Source organism: Dipodomys spectabilis, unplaced genomic scaffold, assembly GCF_019054845.1.
Source record: "Dipodomys spectabilis isolate Male_0828 unplaced genomic scaffold, ASM1905484v1 ptg000051l, whole genome shotgun sequence".
NCBI classification, from domain to species: Eukaryota; Metazoa; Chordata; class Mammalia; order Rodentia; family Heteromyidae; genus Dipodomys; species Dipodomys spectabilis.
In genome coordinates this window covers 4,081,800-4,104,109 of record NW_024870728.1, presented here as the reverse complement: position 1 = coordinate 4,104,109, position 22,310 = coordinate 4,081,800, and the positions used below count along the sequence as shown (strand labels likewise).

Below are 22,310 nucleotides of genomic sequence, written 5' to 3'. Positions count from 1 at the left end.
GTTCTGGTCCTCTTGATACATGAACAGAACATCATGGTCTTCAAGATGCCTCCTGTATAATCCAGGCTGGTTTGCAACTCAGTCTTCCTGCTGTGCTGGGGTCTCAGGGTGAGCTGTCATGACTAGGTATAAAAATAATTATTTTTCAGTACTGACAGTTGAATCCAGGGCTTCAAATCTACTGGGCAATGATTCTATTGCTTGAGCCATATCCCCAGTCATTGACTTTGTTTTGGGTCTGGGTTCTCTCTCTAATTTTGCCATGGTGGGCCTCAGACTTGAAGACTTCTTGCCTCTGCCTTCAGAATACTATACTTTGATTTTTCTAGGCCAACTTTTCCAAAGTGAATTGTTCCTTTGTCTCTAGACACAAAACATTACTTGATAAATTGCTTGCCCTGATTTTCGTGTTTAAATCAAGGCTCTGTATTTCTAACCTCTTTCTAGTCTGTAAGTCTCAGGTGTGAATTTTGAAAAAATATTCCTGCACCTGTGAATGTCTAAAAGAAACTCCCCAGTTCAGCCTGGGGCTCTCCATGACATTGTAGGTCATGGAACACTAAGTATCCCATGTTCTTTCTTCAGTCAAGGGCACTTCAATCATTGTATTTTCATTATAGTTTTATTTCCCTGGCTTCCTAACTTACAAGTTTTATATGGACAAGGCCCATATCCCATTTGATTTTTTTACTTTTTTTAGTTGCAAACACTAAGTTTGGTGCATAGCCAAAGTTTAATAAGCTTGCTAGTAAATAAATAAATAAATTCCTTTGATATCGTATTATTACTATATAGTATTGCTGCCATATTACTCTTTCTGTTGTATCACAACTTCTCCTCTGACTAGCCCACAGTATGAGTCAGGAAATATCTGAGTGGCACACACCATGGCTGTGCTCACAAGCCGAGACTCAGGGGCTATGCCCTTGGGTTACAAGCTGAGTCACGCTATCTATCTGGTATGACACTTTGAATGGGTTTTCAGGGCACAAGCTCTATTCTGGAGTTCAATTTTTGCACAGTGTCCTTTTTACCACCCACACTGAGAGAGTTTCCCATGACGTCTCAGTAACAAACAAGTCCTCCGCACCAATAGATTTCAATATGATTGATAGTCTTGGCTTTCTCATAATAACTTGGGCTCTGAGCTGGACAGTAGTGACACATTCCTATAATCTGAGATACTTAGGAAGCAGAGAATGGAGGATCTTGGTTTAAAGTTCTACCAGGCAGAAAAGATGGAGAAACCCCCTCTCAATCCATAGCTAAGCCAGGTGGGAAGCTGAGATTGGGAGGATGGTTGTTCCAAGCCAGCCTGGTGAAGACAAGTCCCAAGACTCCAGGCCATCTCCATGGAGTCACGAGCCTTTGATCCAACAAGGATGGGAAGCCAAACGTAGGAGGATGGTGCCTGGAGCAAAAGTTCTGGTCCAAAGACAGATCCTATCACAAAATCACCAGAGAAAATCAGAGTGGCAGACACGGCTCAAGTGGTAGAGCACCAGTCTAGCAAGTCTGCATTTCTGACATGGTCTGGATTGATGTTGATTCAACCAGACATGAATCTCACTTTAAACAACAGAGCTACAAGCCGAGTACCCAGGCACAGATGATGAATTACTGTTTTACACAGAATACAGCCATCTCCTTAACAAGACGGAATGATGAATTCACTTCTTCCTCTGCCCTTTAGGTGGTAGATTCAGTATAAAATAAATAGTATTTCTAGTCCTTTTAAAGGAAAGATGTGCTTCAGCCTTAACACGAATTTGATACATGATACATTTAACAAAAACCTGGAATCTGAAAGTAAATTTCTTGAAAACTCAATTCGTTAAGTGAAAAGCACAGGGTGTGGTTATCAAATGCAAAAATCAAGATCTCTGAGAATATCTTGACATTTTACATTTCTCTTTCCTTTCTTCCCTTCCTTCCCTTTCTTCTTTCTTTTCTTTCTGTGCTGATGGAGATCAAACCCATAGCCTTGCACTTGTTAGGCAAGCACTCTGCCCCTGAGCTACTCTGCCAGCTCCTGGTATTCCATTAACATCTATAATTCAGAGATTAAAAAGCAAATACTGTCACAGAAGGTAATGTAAGAGATTTCACCTGGAGAGATCAAAAGGTCAGAGCTGCTAATTGGAACAGCTGTTCCAATAGAAAAAGCACCACATTGCTGCCTTGGTCTCCCTGACTGGAAAGCCAAACGTGCAGATGAAACACTGGGGTTTGAATGCATGTAAAGACAAAAACCAAATCTCCACTGAAGCATGATAGGAAGCAGGAAGGGAGAGATTTTAGGTAAAAGCACTTGAGTGTTAGTCTTGTGCTTTGTCTTATATTTCCCCAATGAAACTGCACTGACTATGCCCAAAGCCCCTTGCAAAACCCCCAGATACTGTCATAAGGAGTTCCTTGAAAATGGAAAGGACTGCAAAAGGGAAGCACAGACAGCAAAAGTGGGATGTAGAGCAATAGGAGAGAGTCGTCTTGCAAGATTAATTATTTATGTCATGAATCCCAACAAAACAAGATGGTAGGTGAGGATTCTTGTTTAAACTGCTAGTGAACAGGGATTAAGGTCAGGAGCTGATTTGAGGAATGGAAAGCCTGAGGCTTGAGTGAATAAATCCTAGCTGCCTCTGCCTTCTTCAATAAGCTCAGCTGCATCTCTAAGGTGACAGCGAGCCTTTTCTAAAGTATGGGGAAGTCAAAGCAGCCTCCAGACACCCAGTGAGTCTTCCCACAGGTGTGGATTCTGGCAGCCAACAGACCCTGGGCTTCTCCTGCTCCCTGAATCCACCAGCACCTGAATCTAATACACCCAAGGATGACTCATTCCTGATGACTTGATTAACAGGCTGTGATTATTTGGAAATCATAAGGCTTTTCCAGCATCAGAACTTCCACTAAGCTATTTTAAAACAGTCCAGAAAATGCAAGTAATTATTGAAATGATCTCAAATGCTTCTTGAAAAGAATGTTTTATAACCACCCAAATAATCATATTCAATTATTGGCTCGATTAGACACAGCATTTCCTGGAAAAATAACATTCCAAGCTAAAAAATATTTGCATAGTTTTGCAGTGAAAGATGCAGAGGAAAATATATATATATATATATGTATGTTTATATATATATATGTATATATATATATAGGTAGAGAGAGAAAGAGAGATACACACACAGAGAAAGAGAAAGAGAGAGAGCACTGTATATGTGTGCTGTTCTGAGGCTCTAACTCAGGGACTGTGAGTAGTTCCTGAACTGCTTTACTCATGGCTAGCATTCTACAACTTGAGCCACATCTCTACTTACAGTTTTTTGCTGATTAACTGCAGACAAGAGTCCCATGGACTTTCCTACAAGGCTGGCTCCAAATTTCAGTCCTCAGATCTGAGCCTCCTGAGTACCTAGGATTACAGTCATGAGCCTCTGGCAACTTGCTTTGATATTTTATTTTTATTTTTACTATATTTTATACTATTATTAAACAAACATGACAGCTAGAGAGATGTACGGCTTATTTGTAATCACACCCAGAAGTGAGGGATAGGATACCTGTTTAAATGTTTGTCTATATCGCTATGAAAATTAAGGTGAACTAATAGAATCAAAGAGACCCTGCTGGTGTTTGAAATCCTAAAAAAATTCAAATTCTGGAGCCTATGGAACATATACTCTAAGTATTTTCATATACATAAGCCTTTATTTACCAGTCCAGACTAAAACTATATGAACACGGTATTCAAATTAGGCAGGAAACAAGAGCAGAACTTTTGCAGAAATGGAAGGAAAAAAATGAGTAGATATTAGTTGAGAAAAAAGAAATGATTAACAAATGATTTTAAAGAGTTAAAATGTCTAACACGACTGATCAAGAAAAATATGCAAACTTAAACTACATTGGAAATCACCACAGAAGTGTATTTAAAATACCTAGAAAACTGAGAAATCTGTGAGAAGTTCTCATGGGTCTTAGTTTTCTTAGTAATATCATTTGTTGCAGGTTCAACTTTTTTCTTCTTCTGTTGCTTGTGGTTCTTTTGTTTGCCAAACAAAGCATTGCCTAATACGAGGTCCAGACTATCCGCAGGCCTTTTTCAAAGACTCTTGTATTTTTATGTCTTGCATTTAGGTTCCAATTCATACTGAGGTATTTTGTGTGTGGCATCAGGAAAGGATCCAAGTAAATTCTTTAGCCTGTGGAGATCTGGTTATTCAAGAACCCTTTTGGTAAAGACTGATACTGTCCTGTTCCCTTGAACTGTCTTGGCTTGCTTGTGAAAATTAATAATTAAGGTTTCTATTTCTTTACTTTTCACTGTGCTCTGCTGGCAGACATATCTCTTCTCATGCAACATCGGACTGCTGGGGTCTGCAGGACAAGAAAAGAGCTGTTTTAAGGACCAGATATACTCATACTCATACCTCCACTTAACTGAGGGTAAGAAGTCAGCCATGGCTCAAATGCCAGAGACTCTGAGGATGCGCAGATGGTTTTGAAAATAAATCATTGTTCGTTTGCTCTGTCCTTGAGGGGAGTTTTCATGAATATTATCTGTGGGTTGTTTCATAGATGTTAAGCAGTTATGATTGCAACATTGGGGAGAAAATTCACAATGCTGATGGCACCACCTCCCATCGGGTGTCAATTTGGGCTTTGGGTTTTGTTCTGCATTTTGTTTCTCTCCCCACCCCACCCCAGTACTTCTCTTATTTGCATAGCTGTACTTCCTGTATTCAGGTTCCCGCTGCTCTTCTCTGTTGCAGTGCTCAGCTTTCTGTTAAATAACCTGTGCGTTTTTAATTTGATATTTTTCTCCTCCAGAAGTCCTTTATTCCTTCTATTTCTCTTGTCACTATGTCTGTATTTTCCATTCAATATATTATGCACTTACAATAAGTACTTTAAAGCTCTGACAGCTCATTCCATTATCTCTGTCATTTTTGGTCTTTTTGTGTTTCCCTTTTTTTGTTGTTTTGTTTTTTTGACTAGGGATCAAATCAACTGCCTTCTCACTAAGCTACAGCCCAGCCCTCCTGGGTCGTTTTTATTGTCTGAGTTTCCCTTCTGGTTTTGCTTCATAGTTTTTCTCCTTTGGTCTGTCCCCTAATGTTTTATTATTGTTGAGCATTCCAAACATCATGTTTGAGGATTTAGACTTCTTTATTTTTAGTGGAACGGTTGAATTTCTTTTTGAAAGATAGTTGCTAATCGTTTTAACATGTTGGGACTCATATTTAAGCAATCATAGGTGGAGTTCAAGTTCACATTTCATCAGGAACAATTTCATCTTCTTGCTAACATGTGATGGGGGGAACAGGAGGGGGCTTTGCTGAATCCCTAGAGATCTGGAAGTTCTGTCTGTTTTGATTGTTGAAGATGAATATGTGCCGTGTGGCCTTAGGAATATTTCCAGCTTGTAACAGCTTAGCTATTCTTTGATTAGACTCATGAAACTCCACTTTATGAACGTGGCTTCTCCTTCAACTAGCACGCAACAACTCTGTGAGCTTTCTGGAACTCTTTTTAAGTCTAGTTCCCTCTAGTTATTCTAGCTTTTGCTTTACCATGTCCAGCCAGCGAGATGTACTGAACAGCCAGATGTCTCTCTTCAACTCAACTACAGGAATCTCCTATTTGCATCCTTTCCTCTACACCAGGGCCCAGAGTGTGGGGACAGACAGGAAGCTATGCCATAAGAGAGCTTGCCTCCTTCATTTCCCTTTGCAAAGGTGCAGTATCGTGACATCTGCTATCTAATAGCTGTAAATAGTGATTTTGTATATTTGATCTTATTTTATACTTGTTATGGCAAAGCAAAAGCCCAGTTCATTTTACTGCATTGTGACCTGAAAAGAAGTCATCCTAACAAGATTTTAAGAAGCAAAGTCCAGCTGGGTAGGCCGGAGCATGCCTGCAATTCCTGGAACTCAAGACACAGAGACAGGAGGATCGCAGTTTAAGTCCAGCCCAGGCAAAGTTCCAAACTCTTTCAGAAGGAAGCCAGATATGAACGTCTGTCCTTGTCATATTGACTATTCAGAAAGTAGAAGTAAGAGAGTTGCAGCTGGAGGCCCAACTGGGAAAACATGTGAGACCTTATCTGAAAAATAAAAAGCAAAAGGACAGTGGATGTGCTCAAGAGGTAAAGCACAGGCCTTGCAAGTGTGAGCTGAGTTCAATCCCCGTTACCATAAAGACAAAAAGTTAAAATGGGAGTTATTTTTATGAAAGGAATAGTTTTGGAAAATAATTTTAAAGACTTGAAAAGAGTGGACAAAAATACAATGATCTTCAAGTCAAAAATTTAATGAAAACTCTTAAAATATGACTTCCTATAGTCAAGATTTCCCTGTGTATTTGTGTTTGATATGTCTGAAATCCCTATGCTTGGATATGAAACAAAACCCCAGAGAGAACTTTCAAGACCCAAATAACATCTTAAATCAACCCTTCTAGTAAACCTTTACAATGCAATACAGTATTATCAACTCTATGTACCATGGTGTACATTAGAAAAAAGAAATGAAGAAGGGCTAATGTTTGGCACAGAGGTGAATGCCCACCACATGCACAAGACCCTTGCAGGAACTGCAGCACTGCAACCATCATCACCACCAACAACAGTAACAACAACAACGCTACCACCACCACCAACAACAACAACATACCAACAATACCACCACTACCAACAACAACACTACCACCACCACCAACAACAACAACACTACCACCACCAACTAATAACACTACCAACAACAACACTACCAACAACACCACCACTACCAACAACAACACTACCACCAACAACAACAACGCTACCACCACCAACAACAACAACACTACCAACAACAACAACACTACCAACAACAACACTACCAACAACAACACTACCAACAACAACAACAACAACACTACCACCACCAACTAATAACACTACCAACAACAACACTACCAACAACACCACCACTACCAACAACAACACTACCACCACCAACAACAACACTACCACCACCACCAACAACAACAACAGTAACATCAATACTACCACCAAAACCAACACCACTACCACCACCAACCAGAACGACACCACTACCACCAACACCAACACCAACAATACTACCAACAACAACACTACCAACAACAACACTACCACCAACAACAACAACACTACCAACAACAACAACACTACTACCAACAACATTACTAACAACACTACCAACACTACCACCAACACTACCACCAACAACAACACTACCAACAACAACAACACTACCAACAACAACACTACCAGCACTACCAACAACACTACCACCACTACCAACAACAACACTACCACCACCAACAACAACACTACCATCAACAACAACAACACTACCACCAACAACAACAACAGCAGTAACATCAACACCACTATCACCAACACCAACACCACTACCACCACCAACAAGAATGACACTACTACCACCAACACCAACAACAACAACACTACCAACAACAACACTACCAACAACAGCAACAACAACACTACCAACAACAACAACACTACCAACAACAACATTACCAACAACAACACTATCAACAACAACACTACCACCACCACTACCAACAACAACACTACCACCACTACTAACAACACTACCACTACCACCACCACCACCAACAACAACACTACCACCACCATGACAAAATTAAAATCCCCAAGCATACAGAACAAGAGTCCACAAGCCATTTCAGATTCATCAGAATCCTAAATCTAAACCATCTTCTATTCCTGGTATTGATTTTATTAAACCGTAAGTTGGTTGCTCAACTTATAAATTGGTGTAACTCCATTGGAATCTGCCCCTGCTGCGTATACCACACTTCAGTGAACATGATTGTGTTTTATGCATGGGACCCTGTATGCATTTATGTATATACTTATCATTTCAGTCTCACTTCTACACACAAGATAAATGAACCCTTAGCATGTGCTCTAAGGTGGGGAGGGGAGAGGCAGGAGGGAGACCCAGGAGAGGGAGGCAGATGAAGGAAAGGAGGAAGAACAGGGGAATGTAATCACAACACGGAATAGACATGTCAAAATGGAGCCTGGTAAAGTAAGTGGGGGTGGGAGAGATGGGGGAACGAAGAAAGGGTGACATGGCTCAAGATGCATTGTACTTACAAACTGGCATAAAGAGCTGAAAGCCCCCCCAGTAATATAATAACATAAGTAAATAAAATAACAAAAATATAAAACCTTAAACCCTGTCCTCAGGTAACTTTTGCACAGCCAAGCCCCCACTTCCGGCCTTCAGACTGGAGCCCTTTCGAGTGTCTTCTGCAACCATGCACTGCTCAGATTTGTGTTGGATCTGTCCTGACTTGGGCCTGTTGGCATTTGCTTTCTGTCTTCTGAAGCTCCTATTACTCCTCTTGGGGCTGTGTGGTAAGATTTCTTGGAAAGTCTCGGTGGCCCAGAGTTTTCCAGCCTTTGAAATGCAACCCCTCTCCCCGTGTCACACGAGGACATTCGTGACTCTCCACATTCTACTGGCACTGCTGTTTGGAAAAGGATGCAGTCCTTTCCGCTCAGCGTTTCCATACGCTGTGCCTCGCTTTGCTTTCACAGCTGCTCTTAGTGCCTGGGGTGGGGTGGGGGGCTGCCTGGGGGCTTGAATCTCTCTCCAGACCCTCTGCTCTCTCTCAGCAAAGGTCACGGGGATGCCCATCCCTTAGGGAGGAAGAAGACCATATGTCCTGGTCAAACTCTGCCAGCACAACTCCTCTTAGAGTCTTTCTAGAAAGCCCCCCATGGCCCTCTACCCCTATCAGCTTTCGTGGAGAAGCATTGGCCTCCGAGGATCCTCGGGAAAGCCAGCTGGCCCCCGAACCTCTTTGTGCATCTGGGAGGATGAACTATCTGCGGTCTGACCTCCGTCCGGGCCACAGAAAGCCAGCTCTGCTGTGTGGCTGGCGAGCGTCCCTCGGCAGTGCCGCGGGCCAGCTCACTTTACACATTTGATCGAGGAAATTAAGTTCAATTGGATGAGGAGGAAGGCCGAGTGAGATGGAAAGTCCCTCGCCTCAGCCAGGGAGGAGTTTGAACTGTCCTGATGGCAGATTCGACACACCCAATGTGCATCTCCTGAGCTGCTTCTTCAGCCCATCCAGACAAGTTAAAAAAAAAAAAATCAAATACTGGCAGTGTTAGAAGAAGAAGACCATATGTTAATTTCCAGAGGAAATAGCTACTCATTAAAATATTTGCAGAGTCTGATGAAAAATATTTTGGTTTTCTAATAATATGCCTCATATTCTGAAGCAGCCAAACAACCCACACCCCTAGCCTGGCTGGAACTAATATCAGCAAGGGTATGTTGTGAAAAATGGGAACTTGCAGGCAAAGATCTATGAAGTGTATTCTCAAGTGATGCACTCTGCCCCTTGCCATACCACTTTCTCACTTGATATACACATTCAGAGATGCAATGTGGCCAATACTAAAATCACCAAAACAATACCTAGAGAATTACAAACAGAAGAGGAGAGTGCAACCAATAAGAATACACCAAGAGCCAGGCACCAGTGGCTCACGCCTATAATCCTAGCTACTCAGGAGGCTGAGATCTGAGGATCACAGTTCAAAGCCAGCCCAGCTCCGTGAGACTCCTATCTCCACTATACCACCAGAAAACCAGAAGTGGTGCTGTGGCTCAAGTGGTAAAGCGCTCACCTTGAGCTGAAGAGCTGAGGGATAGGGCCCAGGCCCAGAGTTCAGGCCCCACGACTGAAAAAAAAAATGCATCAGGAAAGCCACATCAATTACAGGCTGTGCGTGTGTGTGTGTGTGTGTGTGTGTGTGTGCATGTGTGCGTGTGTGTGTGTGTGTGTGTGTGTGTGTGTATGTGTATACATATAGCTCCAGCTGACTTCTCTGTGAGCAGTCTCCATAAAAATGAGAAGGCTATGCACAGAAGAACTGAGAGGCCGATTAACACGGAGACAGGGAACTAGTCACCACTTCAAACTCTTCGAAATAATCTACAACTGTCGGCAATAGCAAATCCTGTAAAATACTATTTATTGAAATGAGCCCCAGGAAATGCAAACAAGAGGGTTTTTTCTTTGATGCTGTTTTTGTTAGCTTTTTGTCTTGCCTCTTTGTTTATCTGCCTTTAGGAGGACAGGGGGGTACAGAAATGGTCAGATCAAAGGTGAAAAAAAATGTAGCAGTGGTACTCACTAGACCCAATGTTGAAAATGAACTGTACAACTTGTGTGTGGGGAGGGGAGGGGGAAACTGGGAGACAGGAAGGGAAGGGTGACATTGTCCAAAAAAGAAATGTATTCTTTACCTGATTTATGTAACTGTACCTCCTCTGTTCATCATCTTTATCGTAATACTTTTAAAACATTTAAGAAAATAGTAAATCACCTGCAACTATAAAATTAAGACATAACTTTAAGTTGATGGATTCCTACATACAAAAATCTAACATCAAGATTTAGGTTGAGCCATGGCCTGTCATCTTCGCTACTCAGATGGCTGAGTATCTAGATTGATACTTGATCTGAGGATCAAGGTTCAAAGCCAACCTGGGGAGAAAAGTTTATGAGACTCTTGTTTCCAATTGGTCTCCCTGATCAGATGGTGGAGCACTGGGCTTGAACAAAAAAGCCAAGTGAGAGTGTAAGGCCCTGAATTCTAGCCTCAGTACCATACACAGAAAAAAAAAAAGTTAATTGGGAAGGAAAACTAATAAGAACACAGCTCGGTTGAATCCACTTGAAATGAAGGAGAACATATCATTAGACACAGCCTAGAGAATTCAACTAGATAACTGGGGTTGATGAGACTGTGACTCCATCTTTAATGCTAATACACCTGACCCACAAAAGGATTACTGCCATTTTTGAATATTTTAAATGAAGACAATTAATGAAATTATGTCCAAAGAGCAGTCTTTAAAGGATGGGGTCTGAAGTACCCAACTTAAACACTAGAGGGACAGAAGGCAAAGAAAATTAGGACAGATAATCAGCTCTACTAGTTTAAGATCTACTACTAGTTAAGGGTTAAAACAGCATGAAGAAGGCCAGCAGTGGGCAATATAGATGTGACTCAGGACTCAGCCTCAGACCAAGAAGGTTCTAATGACAGGTGGTCCAATGATAGCTGTCCTTCTTAGGACCACAATGCTTCTCACCAAGGTGAATTCTGGGAAAGGATGGGTATAGGGATTTACTGTAGACATTAACCTGAGGGCCAAGGCTTGGGAAGCAAGGCGAGGGCTTCCCAAGTCCCCAGAGTGGAAAGGATCACTTCAGAGACGGCTTGACAGGAAGAGCGCGCACCCCGCACCCCCTTCCTGGGATGAGGAGAGGTTACAAGTTCTTGTCCAGAGAACATGAGGTGGGGACCTCCCACAGAGCACGCAGCTTTGCAAATCCTGATGTCTGGGCTACAAAACCAGGTTTCCCCTCACTTAACCCCAATTAGAGGGTCGGGATAAACAGAGAAAATCGGCCAGAGAGAATTCAGTCTCATTCCTGATGCGGTCACATTCATCAGGAGCTATGCACACACCTTGATGTATTCTTACGATTGTAAAAGCACGGTGGGGTGAGGTTCCATTTTATCACGGGATAAATGGCAGCTTATGGAATTCCCGTGAATTGCCCAAGTCACTATGGAAATCCCTAGCCAGGCTGGGCCTTTCCTCCCAGCCGTCGGTGGACCTGTCACCTGCGTCACAAGGGATGAAAGAACTTCTGGGACATACAAAAACCCCCTACAAGTTGTCTGCTAGAATTTCCTAGCAGACAAATTGAGGAAATGCGTAAAGGCTTGGATGTCAATGTTGTCCCTATGGAGAATGACAAGTGTTTTCCATGTCTCAAGTGAAGAACGTAGGCTCATGAATCACTCTATGGAGGCTAGCTGAAGGAGGCTAGAATTACCAAGTCATTGTTTAACTCACCTTAAAATCAGGGCACAATTCCTGGATAATCTTACTTTATTATATTCTAAGCCATAGATTTTTGGGGGGGGTGTAATTCGTCGTGGGTCTTGAACTCTGGGGCCTGGGCGCTGTCCCTCAGCTTAAAGCTGAGCACGTGAGCCACAGTACCACTTCTGGTTTTGTAGTGGTTCACTGGAGATAAGAGTCTCATGGACTTTCCTGCCCAGGCTGGCTTTGAACTGGGATCCTCAGATCTCAGCCTCCTGAGTAGCTAGGATGACAGGTGTGAGCCACCACTACCCGGCTAGATTTTTTTTTTAAAGAAGGACATGCACACACTCCTTCATCCATCCATTTACAAGGAGCAGAAATAAGAAATGAGTGGAGGAAGGCTGAGGCAGAGAGTTTGAGATCAGCTGGAATCCCCCTCATGATAAGATCTTACAGGGGTGAATCGGGGAAGGAGTTCAGCAAATGTCATCTGAATAATACTCACTTTGTGGCCTCAGATCAAACCACTCTGGCTAGGGAGCACACCTGCATGCTGTTTATTCTCAGCCCCTCCCCTTGGAGATCTGACTGTACCCATGTGGGGCCAGGGCAGGAATCAGGAATCCTCATGCAGATGCCTGCCTGTGATGACCTTCCAGCTCTCGGCCCAGGAAGAGCCTTCCAAGCTGTGAAGACCCAAACTCACCTTCTAGAAACAGGCACAGAAAACACACGTGATCGGACACCACTCTAGGCTCCTCCTCTTTCAGATGGATTATTTCCAAGTAGAGAAGCAATGACCCCCAAAGTGCTCCTGGCTGAGCCAGGCCAGCCCTTGCCCTTTAGTGACAGGCCAGCGCCGGTCACAGAGACCCAGAGAACTAAGTGGCCTTAGGGCAAACACTCAGGTAGACAAATCTGCCTCCCTGGAAGACTTGTCACATGATGACCAGGTCATCCAAGGCCTTGCCCTCTCTAGCTGGCCTTGATATCATAGCCACACTGGGCGGGGCTTGGGGGGCCCCAAATAAGGCTCTGTGAACACAGCCTGGAGATGCTGGCTCTAGCCACAGTCTTCCTCGCTCTACTTTGAGCAAGAGAAGCTCACTCTCAACTTCGGGCATTTCTCTCCAAGTTGGCACATGAGTAGCTCTGGAAGGAGGGAAGAGGGGAGGGAGAGAGGGAGGGAGGAGGGCCAAGAAGGGAGGAAGGGAAGTTAAGGAGGTTGGGAGGGAGGAAAGGAGGGAATGAGAGAGGGAAGGAGGGAAGGAAGGAAAAAGGAGGAAAGGCAGGAAAGTGATAGAAAGGCAGGAAAAGAGGAAGGAGGGAGGGAAGGAGTAAGGGAAGAAAGGAGGGAGAAGGGGAGAGAGGGAGGAAGGAAAAGGAGGGTGGAAAGAGAGAGGGAGGATGCGTCAGCCAAAGATGGCTGCACCCAGGCAAATGGAGCAAAGGCTGTGGTGAGACCGAGCGGCCCAGGAGGAAATGGGAGCCGGCTGCTGGGAGGTTCAAGATGGATCATAAACCAGATGACACTCTCGAGGAAAACTTAATTTTTGATATCATAACCAGACAAATTAGCCAACTTCCAGAAGCAGGAATATCCTTGAATATGGATCAGCGTACGTTGGATTTAGTGCTGCGTTCTGTGGCCTAATAGCTAAACAGTCTTTTCTGATGTGTCTTGCATGTTACAAAGGCTCCAGTGGCATCTGGCCTACCAATGGCAGTGATCCCATTCTTGACAGCTAATGTGGCTTACAGACGTTTTGTAAGTTTACCTTTGAGTACAGGTGATTTGAGTTGTGACAGGAGGTGGGCTGATTGGTTTAGCTGTAGGTGATCTGAACCCTATTATCTTGGCTATTCCTATAAATGGGGGTCTAGCAGCCAGGTTCGGATCACCACTGCTACCAGATGAAGCAAACATCTTCACCTCCTGGATCAGGATTTCTAAGCGTGTCTTTAGAAAAATGCTATTTCCCATTTTACTTCAGACTGCATTTGCAGCATACCTTGGATCTAGACAATATCAGCTACTCATAAAGGCTCTTCAGTTACTGAACCTGACCTAAAAATGACTTAAATAAAATAAATAGATGAAAATAAAAAAAAGAGCGAGAGGGAGGATTGAGAGGGTTAGGGAGAGAGTGGAGATGGGAGGGAGGGAGGAAGGAGGAAAAGAGAGGAAGGCAAGGAGGGAGGGAGGAAAAGAGGAAGGAAGAGAAGGAGGGAGTGAGGGAAGGAAGTGGGGAGGAGGGAGAGAGGAAGGGTGGTAAGGGGGAAGGGAAGGAGGAAGGGAGGAAAGGAGGGAGAAGGGGAGAGAGGGAGGAAAGGAGGGTGGAAAAGAGAGAGGGAGGACTGAGAGAGGGGAGGGAGAGGAGGAAAGAAGGGAGGGAGGGAGAGAGGGAGGGAGGGAGGGAGGGAAGGGGGGGTCAGAGAAGGAGGCGGGAGTCTCCAGTTAATCGCTGCAGGTCACTTAGGGTAAGATCCACTGAGACAGCACAGTAACTCATCACCTGGGGTGCAGGCATTTGTGGGTCTCCAGCCCTCGCAGGCCCCTGGCAAGGTCAGAGCCAAGCGTCCTCTCTCGGATTGCTCCCCTGGCCGGAATCTGTCTCTCCTGGCACAGAGGCCTCTCTGGGCCTTGTCCTCAGCAAGACCCTCCGTGGCCCTCCACAGTCCTGGGGTCCCCACGCCTCCGCCGGGCCCCTGCGCCCCTGATCACGCCAGGGATGGGCCTAGCCACCTTGTGCATCCACACCACCACCACGCCTTCCCCTCTGAGGCGCGGGTAGGACCCTGAAGCCGGCCCACCTTCTATACGTGCAAGCCAGGCACCAAGTTTAGCTTGCAGAAAGAGCAAGGGAGGAGACAAAGGCAGCCTGAATTCGAGCCTAAAAGGGGAGTCTGGAAGAAGCCCTGGGTGTGGGGGAGGGAGGTCGTTTCCACGGTCCCCCATTCTTTCCTGTAACCCAGGGCAGCCCCAGAGACACCTGGCAGGGGTGGAGCTGCTGAAGATGGATTCGCAGGTGAGCCAGAACAATGCCTCCCTCCGCCATCACTTCCCCCTAACAGCCACTAGAGGGCGATGGAGGCCCATTTATCCCGCCAGTCCTGGAGTCCTCCAAAGCCCCTCCCTTACCTCCAAGGCGTAGAGGGGGGGGATCTGGTTTGTGGCTCTGCTTGAGTCAGACCATAGAACTGTCCTGTAGTCTGCAGTGAGACCCTGCGGGACATCCGGGCACTGCTTCTCCATGCTTGCTCTGGCCTGCCTGATTTCTCTGTACCCTCACCCAAAGGCCCAGGCTTGGAAATGTTTGATGCCCACCCCCTCCTCCCCCAATGGATCAGGTTGAGAGAAGGAGGCCCTGGGATCCCCTAGCCTTCAGCTCCAGGCCACCCCATTGTCAGAGCTCCATTTTCAACCCTCAGAAGCAAACAGCATCCATCTGTTTACTGTAGCCCTGTCCCTGTCCCACCTCCTAGGGTTGGGGGGGATGGGGGAGGGCTGGGGGGTGGGGACGTCTCCCCCTTCCCCTTCTCTCTCCTCCACCGGGCTGGGACTCCCTTCTTCCTGGACAGATGGGGATGGGCAGTCTGCAGCCCCCAGCCCAAAGCTGACCACGCCTGCGCGAGGGAACTATTTCCAGGGCCCAGCTCAACTTCTGGAGGACAGGGCGATGAAGGGTGAGTTCGGGGTTGAGAGCCAAACCGCAGCCATCAACACCACCCGGGCCATCAGCAGTGAGATCTGGTCTTCAGGGAATAAACTAACCAATGACAAAGGAGAAGAAGATCTAGCTTGGTTCTGGAGCAAGGTTTTTAAGACTTGAGCTGGCAAATGAATCACCTGGATATTGTTTGTTTCTTTGTATTTTCTTTAAGCAGTTGTACAAAGGAGTCGACACTTAACAAGGCAGTTTATGAACACTATGTATCTCGGTCAGTGTCTCCCTTGAGAACGTTCTCATCCATCCCGCCCCGCCCTGCCCCTGCCTTTACTCTTTTTTATTGCTGTGGGATTTACAGGGATTTTTGACTGCATTCTTAAACACAGATTTCTGGGTCTTCTTCTCAAGGCTCTGATATCAAAGTCTAGATTGCAATCCTGTTATTTATATTTCTTTGCGGCAGTTGGGAGATAATAAATTCTTCTTTCTCCTTAGGTTATTTCGCATAACTTTTTTTTTCTTATTTTTAACACTTGGTTTTATGACTCCGCTTTGAATAGCTTTGTATGGTTCACCTCTTCTTTATAGATGATCACATATAAGGAACCGAGACCCTTTCTAAAAGCACATATTTGAATTTTATTTTTTAAATAAGATCAATTCTACAAAAATTGTGCCCTAGAAGAAACCACCTTCTTGAGTTTAAGATTCGTTGAGCTGGTTAAAAAATATATAATGACTACAATAATAAATATTTTTGCAATTAGTTTTGTAAAGAGTCTGCTTAAGTCATACATTTTAATACACGTGGAATTTTTAATTTCACACATGATTTAACACTAAACAAAGTTTATTTAAAAATACTCACAAAACTGTAACCAGCAGATTAAATGCTTTTCATTGGGAAATTGTATAGAAACTCAGACAAAGAGCTGAGAGAAAAACTAAAAATTGTTCTTGGCATAGTTTTTTTTTTTTAACTCTATATAGAACCAGATGTTAAAGGGAAAAAAAAGTCAGTGTAGCTCAGTTTTTCTTCTCTATAATACCTCGCATTTATGGATTTCTCCCCCCCCCCCTTCCATTCAACTAAAAATATAGCAACATTGGCATGTCCTTTTTATTTTAATTAATAGATCTTTGTTGTCATGTGACAGTAGCGACTTCCCCTTGGGCTGAAGCGGTTCTGAGGATAGCCCTCATCATCTGTGCTTTCCAAGCAGTAACTTCACTCCTACACATCAGAGACCTTTGATTTGGCTGAGCTAATATCATCTCTTTAATTATTTTCATGACTTACTGATGCTCCCTCCTGTACATTAATGAGTTTTCTTAGTGCAAGAAGCCAAACTACAGGAAATGCCTGGTTGCATGCATGCAAAATTCCTCTGGGTTTATTCTGAATTTACACTCCATCTCCATCTCTGTCTCTGTTTCTGTCTCCATCTCCATCTCCATCTCTGACTCTCTCTGTCTCTGTCTCTCTGTCTCTCTCTGACTCTGTCTCCCTCTTCTCTCTGTCTCTCTCTGTGTGTCTCTGTCTCTCTCTGTGTTCTCTGTCTCTGTCTGTCTGTCTCTCTCTCTCTTTCTCTCTCTCTCTGTCTCTCTCTTCTCTCTGTCTCTCTCTGTGTGTCTCTGTCTCTCTCTGTGTTCTCTGTCTCTGTCTGTCTGTCTGTCTCTCTCTTTCTCTCTCTCTCTCTCTCTCTCTCTGTCTCCTTCACAATCTTTTCTGGTTCCAGGGTTTGACAAGCTCAGGTTCTTGGACTTGCTCAGACTGCTTTCTTGGCCTGATGCTCTACCACTTGAGCGACACCTTCAGGCTGGCCTTTGGCTGGTTCTATTGGAGATGGAATCTGGCCAAGTTCTACCTGGGCTGGCTTTGAACTACAGTCTTCCAGATTGCAGCCTCCTGAGTAGTTGGTATTATAGGCCTGAGCACTACTACCCACCATATTTTTCATGGTTTTAGTTTGTTCATATGTAGAATGATGAGTTTAAAGAAATTGATTTTAAGGAAACTTTCATTTCTCAGATTCCATAATTTTTTTTTATTTTATTTTATTTGAAAACATACTGTACAGAGGGGTTACAATTACATGGGCAGGAAAATGCATACATTTCTTACCAAGCATTGCAGCACCTCCCTTCCCAGCCTCCCCCCTCCCCCCCACCAAATCATACCCCCCCTCCCTCCCCCCTACCGACATTGTAAAGCTGGTTTTGACATGACATTTTGTACTTCTCATTGTTGCAACAGGTCCACCTGAATCCTTAAACGACTTGTTTGTCCCCGTCTCCTCCACATGTTATACTGACATCAAATATAGTGAAAGCGGGGGTTACACTGTGGGGGAGGGACATACAAAGCAAGATTCCATAATTTTTTAATCAGTCTCGTATACATTTAATCTTATTAAATAGTTATGTAAGTGGACAAAGTCATTGGGATTTTAAAAATCATAGTTGGAATATAACTTTATTTTTAATATAATTTAATTGTTATTAAGGTGGTGTAAGAGGTATTACCATTCATAGGTCAGCACAATGTCACCCCTTCTGTCATTTTCCCTCAGTTTCCCCTTCCTGTTCCTGACTAATAGTTGCTAATTCACTTTTCACAGAGTATCTGTGGAGTACCATAACTTTATGAATCTTCTCAAGACAGATGAAATCTAATAGTAGTCACATGCTAATTTGTTCTCTCCCTTTCCCCCTTTTGAATAAGAACACTGACAAAGTTTAGCTGGTATGGCCTATCAAAAAGATCCACTAGGTGGCAGTATCATGAAGAAAATGACAGCAGTCTGGGCAGCTGTGGCTGGAATAGATCCGCTTTGTCTGCTCAAACCTCTCTGAAAAATTGAATTATCTAATCAATATAAGCCAAAATGAACCCGTGAACTGGAAAATATTGATAGCAATTTTGGGTTGTTTTAAAATAAGATCAACCAGCACTGTAAACGTGATGTGGGAGTTCATTCTAAAAACTGGCACCAAGATTGCTTTAAAAATTCAACCATCATTGGGCAGGGGTGATGAATGGCCGAGGAAGGTGAAAGGTGTGATATTATTCATACACTGCTTTGTTGGATGGCCACTCCTTTGTAGAACAATTTAGAGATAATAAAACTATTTTAAAAAATTAATCAAATATGTAGTTGTTTTTTTTAAATAAGAGAGACTGGTAGTAATTCCTAGGAAAAGAATCTACGAGGGAAAGATTGACCAACTGATTCATTTCTTTAAAACTGTATTTGGAAGGCGGAACAAGGAAATACTGTCTTATGGAGTGTGTTCCTTGTGTGTGACCTGTTCTTTGTGAGATGAGCTGTTTTAATGGGTCCAGAGGGAAGTAGTAGCCTACAGCTAGGGACCAGACAACATGTTGTCAAATCACAGACTCTTAGTACCTGGGGCTCCTCCATTTTCCCGAAGTATGAACCTCAGCATGGACACCAGCCTCTCCCCACCCTTTCCTTCCACACCAGACACTGGTGGTGGGTTGTGGGGTACGAATTCACTGTTGATGGAGGGAGCACCACCTTCTCTCCTAGAGGGCACCCAGGACAAGGGGTCAGGACAGCTCTCAAGGAAGACTTGGGCAAGCTGACCACTGGGACCACAGGAGCAGAAGCAGAGACTTGCAAGGTTTCCCTGCAGTTCAGATGCAGATCTGACTCTGCCTTCACTACAATGCTCTCCATCCTGGCCTAGCTAAAACCCAGCTGCCACCTAATTTCTGATGAAAAGCAGTGTGATCATAGGTCTAGATTTTGTGGTAAGTCTGCAGAAAGACACGGCTTGAAATTCTTCAGTGTTTACATCTTGCTGAGCTTTTGTCTCTTTCCTGCCACTGGAAAAGGAATAGAGAGATGTGTCATTGGCGTTTGGTTTGATTGTTTGGAGCTTATGTTCATTTCCATGCCTCCTTTTCTCTCACATCAGAGTGTGGCAACTGTGGCTGAAATAACCACACTGAAGTCCACAGAATCTCTAGGTCAGGTCTGCGGACTTGGTTCAATGGGTCGAGCATTTACTTAGCTTAACAGAACAAGGCCCTGGGTTCAATCCCCACTCCCACAAATACAAAACAAAACCCAATCATGTCTCCTTTTTTTTCCCTCTCGGAGATTTACAGTGAAGGTTTTCTGAGGCATAGACAAGATATTGAAGATGTTGCAATTGCTGCAAAGATTCCAAACAACAGGGCTGAGGACTCCTGTCTAGAACAGTCTTTCTTCTCAGCAAATTTTCCTTCAGCTGAATCTAATTTACAACTTTCACTTGCTTACTGGGATGTCTAATGTTGATGTTCCCTAGCCATTTGTCATGATTTTCCATTGGTCTTTTCTGTTTGCCAGTGTTCCTGTTTGCTTACAATCTCCAACCTTGAATTACTTCTCATCTGTTTACTCTAGTCTGTCTATGAGAGGATTTTACACTGGGATACTCTTGGGGTTCTACTATTCTTTTACTTTGCTGTCTCGTGGGAAGGCAAGTTGCTCTCTGGAGTGGCTTATAACCTGAGAGGGTGATCAGAGTGCTGTCTGGGAATCCATCCATGGCTGTTCTGCCTTTTCTTTTGCAGAATGCCCAGTGGTATTTTTATAGGTTTAAGAACTCTGTTTTCTGTCAGTTCTACTGCTCTGTGTGTCTGGGTCACAGACGATTGATATTTTCCTGCTCTAATCCCCTTCATTGGCTTTAAAGTTCCCAGAGGAGTAAGTTTCCTCCTAGAGCCAGTACACAGTGGGGGCAAGGTTCCCACAGAACTCCACTCACAGCTCCACACAAAGATGGCGGCCCGCTGTCCTTTCTCGTGGCTGTCCAAGGAAGCCACATTTCAGTTCTTGGTCTTGACTCTGGTTTATTCCTGCTTCAGGGAGATTGCCTGCCATTCTTTGGTGCTTTGGCCATGTAGTGAAAAACTACTCATTTATCTAACTTGTCTATGGGGGGGTCTGAAGCAGCGTTTTGGATTCACCTGTTCACTTACCCCCATCCCTTCCCCAACCCACTTCAATACACTGACTAACAGATGCTCAGCCACACCCTTGGATCCCAGGGCCTGGCCACACCAGACATGACTCCCTGCTGGGGCCACACCTAGGGAAAGACACAGATACCCACCACCTCTGACAATGTGAGCATTTTATACCACAGAGCTCGTTTTCTTTATGCATGGGTTTCTTAAAATCTTACCACAATGGTTATAAGCCACTAAATGATCATTGTGGTACAGAAGGGTTTCTCTTCCTTCCTTCCTTCCTTCCTTCCTTTCTTCCTTCCTCCCTTCCTTCCTTTCTTTTCTTTCTTCTTTTGTGCAAGTACTGGGGATTGAACATAGGGGCTCATAATCTCACTTGTCTTTTTTGGCTCAAGGCCCTTGCTCTGCTCCTTGAGGCAAATAGACGCAGCCAGCGTTTTGATTGTTAATTTGTAGTTTTTCCCACCTGGACTGGCTTCTAACCATGATCTTCAGATTTCAGCCTGCTGAGTAGCTAGGATTTCAGGCATCAGACCCCAACAGCGCCCAGCTGGCTTTTAAATTTTTAGTAATTTTGAATGACTAACATTCAACTGCTTCTCCCCCAAGTGTGTTTCTTATGCATGCTTATTCTTAATTAAATGAGTTTTATAAAATACATGAAATTGCTAGTATTTTAATGCATGTTGAGATGAAGTTTGGCCCTTGTTTTGCATTTTACATTATAGAAATTGTTAGCATTTGATGAATTTTGGGGGGCTGTCAGGCAGGGCTCTGCTGACTCTTCTTTGGATTGATCACTGCGTCTTAAGGAACAGAAAGTAATTTTTTAAAACAGTTTTTAAATACTTCTAGAAAGATAATAGGAGTGGTAAAGCAAGCAAAAGAAATCATCACTCCAAAGTAATTTGTGAGAAATCACGATGGTAAAAATACTTAAATGTAATTGGAAATTAGCTTTTCGGTTGCAACCATTTGCTTAGATCTTTACGGAACAAAGGAACTAAAAGATAATGAAAGAAACATCCATCATCAGATCGCTCAGATTGTGCGAAAGTGCCTCTGCCCTTAGTTTAAAAGAATAAAAATCAGCGTATCTTGCATATGATTAGCCAGGCTCCATTTGGATTGGCTCCATTAAGATCTTCTTGTTAGAGTGTAATGAGATTCAGCCCGCACACGGGAGCCTTTACCACCTGTCACCGAGCCATCTGTCCATGACTCAAAGGCACGAGCAGACTGTCTTCCGTGAAAAGAAAAAAAAATTGTATTAGAATGTTTTTTCTTTGTTCTTTGTTCCTGATTTAAAGCCCCTGGATTGGGATCAGGACCTGACAGGAGCAAACCTCTCCAGGTGCTCCGCGATGCGTCCTCAGACAGGACTGCCCGTGAACACCTGGATCTCACCCTAGCCTCTTCACACACTATCGGGCTGAGAGGAGACTGGAGCAGATAAGCCACAGAACCTCCATGAAGTCTGCTCTTCTTTCAATGTCCCCTTCAATCCACATCATGCATTGATAAGATGCCTTCAGTACAATCAGTGACCAATGCTGAAGCCTTGTTACCAAGGGATATCTGTCTCTTGAAGGAGCGTTTGCCCTCAGTTCTATGGGCTTTGCAGATGCATAATGTGCCACATGTATGGACTGTCTAGTGGAACACAGTTGTTTCTTTGCCCTGAAAATCTCCCATCCTTTA

At 43.9% G+C, this 22,310-nt stretch overlaps 1 pseudogene; it reads left to right on the top strand.

Moving 5' to 3' along the window:
• Positions 1-13,420: 13,420 nt before the first annotated feature.
• Positions 13,421-14,034, top strand: LOC122107542 (annotated as a pseudogene).
• The last annotated feature ends 8,276 nt before the right edge of the window (positions 14,035-22,310 follow it).